The sequence below is a fragment of the Lathyrus oleraceus genome, chromosome 4, assembly GCF_024323335.1.
Source record: "Lathyrus oleraceus cultivar Zhongwan6 chromosome 4, CAAS_Psat_ZW6_1.0, whole genome shotgun sequence".
In the NCBI taxonomy this organism is placed as follows: domain Eukaryota; kingdom Viridiplantae; phylum Streptophyta; class Magnoliopsida; order Fabales; family Fabaceae; genus Lathyrus; species Lathyrus oleraceus.
The window spans coordinates 121,188,044-121,196,615 of NC_066582.1; the positions used below are offsets into that span (position 1 = coordinate 121,188,044).

General features: G+C 37.8%; 1 long non-coding RNA gene across 1 annotated transcript; it reads right to left on the minus strand.

Moving 5' to 3' along the window:
- Positions 1-5,898: 5,898 nt before the first annotated feature.
- Positions 5,899-6,662, minus strand: LOC127135271 (uncharacterized). Its single transcript, XR_007808492.1, has 2 exons — positions 6,515-6,662; positions 5,899-6,424 (listed from the first exon to the last, which is right to left on the minus strand). It is a non-coding gene; the product is annotated as an uncharacterized LOC127135271 (long non-coding RNA).
- Between the last annotated feature and the right edge of the window lie 1,910 nt (positions 6,663-8,572).

Sequence of the window (8,572 nt, forward strand, 5' to 3'; positions counted from 1 at the left end):
TGCGTAAACCAACAAAAAGGAACTCTTATTAATAATTGTTTTAATCCATGTTTATTACAACAAATGATAATAAAAAGACAATGAAAGCTCAAGTCTCCCAGGGACGGCTTCTTTTTGGGCGAAGATATGCATTGAGTCTTCGTTCCTCATTAAGCTGGCTGGTGAGCTCTGACACTTTCTTCCTTTCAGCACAAAACTGGGCTTCAAAAGTATCCCTTTCCTCTCTCAACTGGATCCAGGATCTCTTCAATTCCTCAACATTGGTAGGCATATCTGGATAATGAATGATCTGAGGAGTACCTCCTTCAACTCCTTGTTCAACAATCAGCGGTCCGACCGCAAGATATGGCATGACAAGTTCACGAGCTCTTGCGCGTACCCATCTGAGATAAGGTTCCATGGGAATAGAGTTTTTCTGTCCTAAAGTACTTCTTTTCACCATGCCCCAAGCTCGTACAAACCTTTGACGGAGACCTTGAGAATCGTTGTCATAGTCAAACACAGTGCCTTGGATAATTATCTCATGTGGACTATCTCTTCGAGCATAACCAAACTGACGTAGGGCTAAAGCAGGATTATAAGTAATACCTCCTCTTATCCCCAGGAGTGGTACGTTAGGGAACTCGCCACAACGATCAATGATGATAACGTTTTCTTTGGGTTGGGGACACCAATGGATGTCTGAATGGGAGAGCGACATTATCCTTTGAGACCATCTCAGATTTTGCTCGTTCTTCAGGACTGATTGAGGAAGGTGCGAAATAAACCACCTAGATAATAAAGGTACGCAACACATGAGAGTTCCTTGCCTTTTCACAGTACGGGTGTGAAGGGAATGCAAAATGTCTCCAAGCAAGGTAGGCACAGGGTTATGAGTGAAAAATATCTTAATAGCATTCATGTCTATGAATTGATCCGGGTTAGGAAATAGCACCAAACCATAGATTAGTAGTGCTAGAACATCTTCGAAAGCATGGATATTCATAACCTTTAGGGATTCTCGGGCCTTATTTATCAGAAACTTGGCAAGTAAACCCTTAACTCCACTTCTTGTCACCCAATTAGTTTCAATGTCTGGCTTTGTCATGTGTAAAGCCGCAGCAACCTCTTCAGACTTCGGAATCTTTTCTAAGCCACTGAAAGGTATTTGATCAAGGATAGGTATCCCAAGCAGCCTGGAGAATTCTTCTAATGTGGGCACCAACTGATAATCTGGGAATGTGAAGCAATGATGTTTAGGATCGAAGAACTGGAATAGAACTCTCATCATATCTTCTTTGAAACTGGTGGTAACTAAATTGAGGAGAGAACCATGTTTCTTGATGAACTAAGCATGATCGGGAAGTTCTGACACTAAATCCTTGAGTTGAGGAGAGATCGCTACAAGATTGATTCGGATGGTCTTCCTGGAAGCCATAGCCTGTTAAACAGAGCAAAGCTAAATCCCTAAGTCCTTGAAATGGTTAGTACAATGCCATATGTTATGATGTTATGATGTTATGATATTATGATGTCAAATAAATAACAAGCACAAGCAAGTCACACAACAATCATTCCTAAGTTTTAAGGCTTGCATGAGTTCCATAGGTAAGTACCCTTCCCACTGAAGTTTGGTTGGTTCAACCTGTCCTAGAATAGTAACCGGGTTCTAGAAGGATCTCCAATCATTGACCTTCTTTTAAGTCCACTTCAGTGCAACACCAAGTGGTTGACCAAAGCTTCCCTAAAGTCCAATCTTGAGGAGTGTAGTATCGAGTCTCAACCAACCCCAGTCGGAACCGAAAGTAGTTATCTCACTACTTTCTAATGGCTAGGATGAGTCAATTAGGGTTCTAAAGGTCTGGTTAATGCTTTAATGACACCACGCAGACGCCAAATTTTTCCTCAAGTAAACATGAGGAACATCAGGACATCCAAAGTGTCACATTAACCGTAGCCATCATTTTAACCATTCCAGTATACGCCGGATAGTCGCGATGATCTCTTGCTACTTACCTAAGGTACACTAGATCCGGGTGTAGGATCTTTCACTCAAGCATAGGATACCTAAGCAATCCCTTAAAAGTAAATCAGACAATTCAAATAAGTGATCTTGTTTTTTTTAAGGCAACCTCTCTTTTTAATTCCCCAGCAGAGTCGCCAGTTCTGTCATACGGTGAACTGGACTTTTGTGTTTTATTTTGAATCGCAATGTCGCGGATAGCAAGAGTCGCCACCGACTTTTCTTTTATCCAATAAGGAAAGGCGGAAAAGAACAGGAAAGACCTAGATTAGATTTTGGGTTCGGGAGGTATATTATACAAAGGGAAGGTGTTAGCACCCTTTGTATCCATGGTTATCCATGGGCTCTTAACTGCTGAATCACTTATGTTTTTCTTGTCTGAAAAAGTGTTTGTGAATTGCTTAGAAAATGTTTTGGAAAGAGAGTTTAACTTTGTAATGATTCTTGTACGAGTGTATACAAAGTGTTTATCTCGTTTAATTTTGAAAGCTGTTTAGAAAACTGTTTAGAAAAATATAACTTTGCAATGATTCTAGTACGAATGTATACCAAGTGGTGATTTTCTAGTAGATGTTTTGCAAAGTGTGAGGTGTGAAAAGTATTTTGAGTTGTGATTCAGCATTTAAGAGTTATACCTACCCAAGGTCTTTATGGACATTTCCTATCCTTATGAAAGTAAAACTGTCCTTACTATTGAGAAGTAAGTAGTTTTATCCTTTGGATGTAAAGGGACATCGTAGGGTCATCGATTGGTCATTGAAGGCAACATTTGCAAGGATACCTTAGCATTCGAAGGGACAATCATCATTTAACCGTAGGCTACAACGAAGGGTCATCGAGGGACAAAATCATATATTCGCAGGCAACATCCGAGGGACTATGATTTATCTTCTAGGGACCTGATGATTTAATCGAAGGATCTTTGCTAAGTGTATCCCCACATTCGCGGGACATGACCATAATACCGTAATACCGTAAGGCAACAAAGAGAGGTCCAAGATCACATATTCAAAGGAAATATTTTATAATCAATTAGGTAATTAGGATGAATCTCCACAGAGGTATCCCACAAATAAAGTGGAATACCTAGCAAGCTACCTTTTCCGGGAATATGTGAACCCTTACAAAATTCAGCAAACAAGTCAGAATACCAAATTAGGGTGCAATCGAGAATTGCACCAAACAAAAGGAATCACAACAGTAATGATGTCAGGTAAACAATGCATGGTGATAATAAAACATGTCAGATGAGCAAAGATCAGAACAGAAAAGTCAGCGACTGTCATGTTCGCTGCTGCCTCGCCTAGCGAAGGCCTAGCGAACGCTCGCTACATGTTCGCTTAGCGATGTGCTAGCGAACGGCTGCGGGTTTTGAATTTTAAAACAATACGATTTCAGCGAGCTCCAAACCCTATGGCGTCCATTACAGAAATTACATGGTTAAACATTCAAGATATTCAGGCATATTTAAATCCACATGCAAAACCTCAAATATATTTATGAATTCAATTATAATATCACATGTAAATTGGGAACATAAAGCGGTAATAGTAATGCAAACTTGTTTGCAATTGAGTTGCAACCTTGAATTGGCAGAACGCTCTTAGGGTTGATGCCGGATTGAGTTGGGCGGAGGTAACCTTTGTGCAGATGAGTTTCCTTCAGGGTTTCCCTTAAGGTTGCTCCGAATTCTCTTGGTTAGCCTCCAGGGTTTGCTCCGATTGCCTCTGTTAGGGTTTGCTTGCTAGGGTTTTCCTTCCTCTCTGTCTGTCCCCTTTTCTGAATGAGGTCTTGGTATTTATAATAGTTTTTTTTTTGACCTGATGGGCTCAGAATGAAGCCCAAAATTTCTGGTACTCGCAAGTTCGCTAGGCGAAGGATTTTGCTCGCCTAGCGAGCAAGCCATTTTAAGTCATTTTTTGGATTTGGCCACCTGTGTGCTGGGCCTTTGTTCCTTTAATATCAATGTCTTGAAAAAATGAGTTGGAGTGTCTTGAAAAATGTCTTGCACGGTTAACGGGCAAATTTTGGGGTATGACACCCACTAAGTTATTTCCTCGTGGATGATTATTATTTCAGTTTCCTTCCCAGTTCATTATTTGGATGGAACCACTCCCTTTGAGTTATATCCTCATTGGGTTGAGTCTTGTTTGACCGTTTCTTTCTAGTTCTTACCTAGATAGATCTTTTGGTTTCCCAAGAGTTTGTTACCCAGTAACCGATAATATGCTTCTTGAGGGTTGAGTACTTTACCTGTGATTTACCAATAGTCGGTAAAAGGTAATTTACTTCATTTGATATGTTCATCTTAACCAGTGACAAATATTCTTTCTTTTTGGTTTTCTATCCAGTAAAAAGGTAGTTATAAATCTTATTGCCTTGTTGAGTCTATCCTTGATAAGGTCACTTTAACCGGTGATGGATATTCTCTCTTCGGTTTTCTACGCAGTAAAAAAATAGTTGTAAATCCTACTTTGTGGTCTTCTACCCAATAAAAAGATCGTTATAATTCCTTCTTTCCCAACACGTTTATCCTTGATATGTTCATCTTAATCGGTGACGGATATTCTTCATGTTTGGTCTTCTACCCAGTAAAAAGGTAGCTGTAAATCGTATTTTCCCAATAGTTTATCCTTGATATGTTCATCTTAACCGATGACGAATATTCTTCCCTTTGAGTTTATCCTTGATATGTTCACTCTAACCGGTGACAAATACTCTCTCTTTGGTCTTATACCCAGTAAAAAAGTAGTTGTAAATCCTATTTGGTTTCTTTTTCCCTAGTAGGTTATTCTTACCCAGTAACTGGTGTCGTACCCAAAATTTGTCCTACCTTTTTAATTTTTTCAATCAACCTTTAAATTGAGATTCATCTGCACATAGTCATTCATATGCATTCAGGATGGCATTGGTTAATCTATATATTCAAAGCTGGTGATTGATTCAGACCCTAATTTCATGCTCTCTTGAATCTCGATCTATGGAGTTTATGTCATGTCAGTCATTTATGGATTCAAAACCCTAGTTCTGGACTTTGGGTATCTGCCTTGAGTGTATGAAATCCTAATTCATTGGGGAAAATGCTTTTGGCTTACATGTCTTCTTGCTTGGGATGTCATCTGGTTCAAGGTTGGTCCAGACAACCATCCATATGCTGATTTCAAGACTCATAGATCTTGGATTCATGTTCGCATTAATGCATTGGCCTTTTGGATCCTTAATTTTTCATTTGGTTCAGGGTTTAATCGTGGCCCATTTGTATGGTGCCTTTAAAATCATCAGTCCTTGGTCTTTGATTTAGGTCTTTAGTGCATTGGCCACTAACCCATTTTTACATAAGAAATCCCTAGTTTCTAGTTTACAGTTGACTTTGGTCAACTTTTGACCTTTTGGTCAACTAGTTGACCAAATTCAACCATCCATTCCTAAGTCCATATTGTCTCGATCTATGTCCGTTCGACTCACATCATCTTATATTCATCATGGTGTTATGTTAATTTCATATTGATTTTAATTTCAAAATTGATTCTAATTTTAAATTAATTTTATTTGATTTTCATTTTAATGGATTTTGGATTTTCAAATTGATTTTAATTGGATTTTGATTTTTAAATTGATTATTTCAAATTTTAGATTAGTTTTAGAAATTATTTTACCATATCTTAGTTTAGATTTTTTTGTGTTTAGATATTCAATATCCATGAACCATAAACATATCCATTTAGGAATCCAATATCCATTTTAATAACTATAACCATTTAACATTAATTTAGACCTTTTAATTGACATTTAAAATCCATTAATCTTTACAATTTCATTCCATTAAATGAATCTTTAAATTCATTGCAACCATTAATAGTTAGGGTCATTTAAAAAATAAACAACTCATTAATTAATTTAATACACATTCTAATTCCATGATTTTTCATTAATCCAAAATACCATTTCATTTTACATTCAATACAAATTTAATAACACAATCGCACTTTCACCCAAAGTTGTCTATATATTAGTATATTTTACACTTTCACTTCAATTGTCTATTAAGATGGCTTCGATGATTAACAGAATGGGCAAAAGGAAGAAAGTGCAAGATGATGATGACAATGTCTCTTTGTCACATAATAAGAAACCTCGTGTGGTATGGTCTCCTCACCTTCATGTAAAGTTACTCCTTGCTGTTCATTTACTTGGCTTTACACGAGGCTGTTCCAAGAAAAAATGTTACTTTGATGAATGTTGATGGAATTACCAAGGAATATGTTGCAAGCCATCTCCAGAAATATAGACTCGGTAAGAAAAAGGCTATCCATCATCAAGCTGACACGGTTCCTTCTGCGATGATTTTTTTTTTAGCCTACTCGATCTCAAACCTCGTTTAACATTCATCCATCATCGTACAACTTTCCAACAAAACCGAACCTGCAAAACAATCGTCAAATACAGCCCATGAGTTTCACATGCCAAAGTTCACAACATGACCAACAAACTCCAAGAAGCTCAATCCCATACTTGCACTACAACAGCCAATTGAAAAATCAACCAGTAGAGTGATCCTTGCGTTTAACCTACATAATAAGTAAAAAAATAGCATTACACTTTTAGTTTTTCAGTTCAACACCTGTGAGATTCAGTTCCTATGGCATCTTATAAGCTCAAAGAATTTCATGTGAGTTTTCATTTAAAACAGAATTTCAGTTGCCATTTCGAATTCTTTAACAAAATCGACTTAACTAATTTCGTTTTACTTCTAACTAACATGTAACCATTACTAATAGGAAGTGACAGCATACTAACTTTCTTTGTTTTAATTTCAAACTAATAGGCTAGCAATGACAAACAGAAAACCAACTAACAGAAGCTGGAACCATTTATTGCACTTAACTAACTGAAGTGGATAATTAGAAGCAACAGGAGCATTTGCAGGACAATAGCTGAATCCCACTGAGGTGCAATAGGAGCAATACGGAAGATTAAACTAACATCTCATAACCGATTGGAATTAAGGAAAGAGGCTAACCTACTAACTTAATTCATTTTAACAAAGAATAAAAGCATCAAAACTAAGAGAATAAGGGCGAATTCCATTGTAAGCCAATTAAGTTGCATCATAGTGAACCATTTACGACTCTAACCGAATTATTCATTTATAACTAACATCGAATATATAACAGAATTTTCTTAGTATTAAACTAACTTGGATCTAACTAATTTCTAAATTTCAGGTGAATTTCAAGTGAATGTGATAACAAATTCAAAAACTATATAAAAACTCACCACTCTGCAACCTGAGAAGGGGTCTTCGGCAATCTACCCGAATCTTCACTCTCCATTTTCATGCTACATCACGTTCTTATCGATCCTTCTGCATCACTTCTTCATCATCCTGTATCATCTTCTGCTCCAATCACTAACAGAAGCGGCATACACATCGCGCAGACACGAATTCAACCGTGCAATAGAAGAAACCACGATTGCAGAAGTCGTCTAAGAAGGAGGAGATGAGCAGTCTTCAAGCGGAAAAACAGAATCTCTAATCTTCCTCGGAGAAATTCAGAGCGAAGATATTAGAGTCTTTCACCTTTTCTCTCTTCAACCATCACTCTACCACAGCCACACAAACGCAAGGTGGATTCATCATCATTATTTGTGATTTGGAATGAGTAAATTTTTCAGATAATCCTTTCAGAAACCGTATAACGTAATCTTGCTCTCTGTATTTCTTGATGGAAGCTATGGCACCACAAGAACACTGAATAGCGCAAGAACAGAACGGTATCGGTCGATAGTTCTCCAACTCATCCCACATGACCTTAAGCTGAGTGAAATAGTTAGATACATCGAGAGTACCTTGACGAAGCTTGTAGAGATCCTCTTGAATGTCTGAAATGCGGAAGATATCGCCATGTGAAAACCGAATCTGCAGATTCTTCCAAACTCCTGCGGCACTATCAATCCATAAAACCGATTTGGCAATCGATTCGGAGATTGAACGCTGAATCCATGCAAGAACCATTGTATTGCATCTAATCCATGGCGCGTACAATGGATCTGAAACTGGGGGTTTGGTTAGGGATCCATCAATAAACTTGTCCTTGTTTTTGGAGATTAGGGCGATTTGCATAGAGCGCGCCCAAACGTGATAGTTCTTATCGTTGAGTAGCGGAGTAACAAGAACAAGAGCTGGATTTTCATTTGGATGGAGGTAGTAAGGGTTTGCAGAATTGGTTGAAAAATCGGCATAGCTCTGGTTTGCCATTGAAGCTAAATCAAGAACGGAGAAGAAAGAAAATCGCGAACAGAGATGAAAAGAAACGCGAATAGCAAAAAAAGAAAGCAATGGCTACCAGAGCATTGTATGCTCTGATACCATGTTGATAATGGAGGATCCCATACAGAAAAGCTTAAGAATGCACATAAAGTGTGCAGCAGAATGTAAAGAAGAAGAAGAAAGAAAAATACTGTTGCATTGATTGATTTTGGAAGAAGATACAATGGTGCTATATATACACAAGTAGTAACCAATCTAAGCCTGCCACCTAAGCTAACAGAAATACATTATATATACAA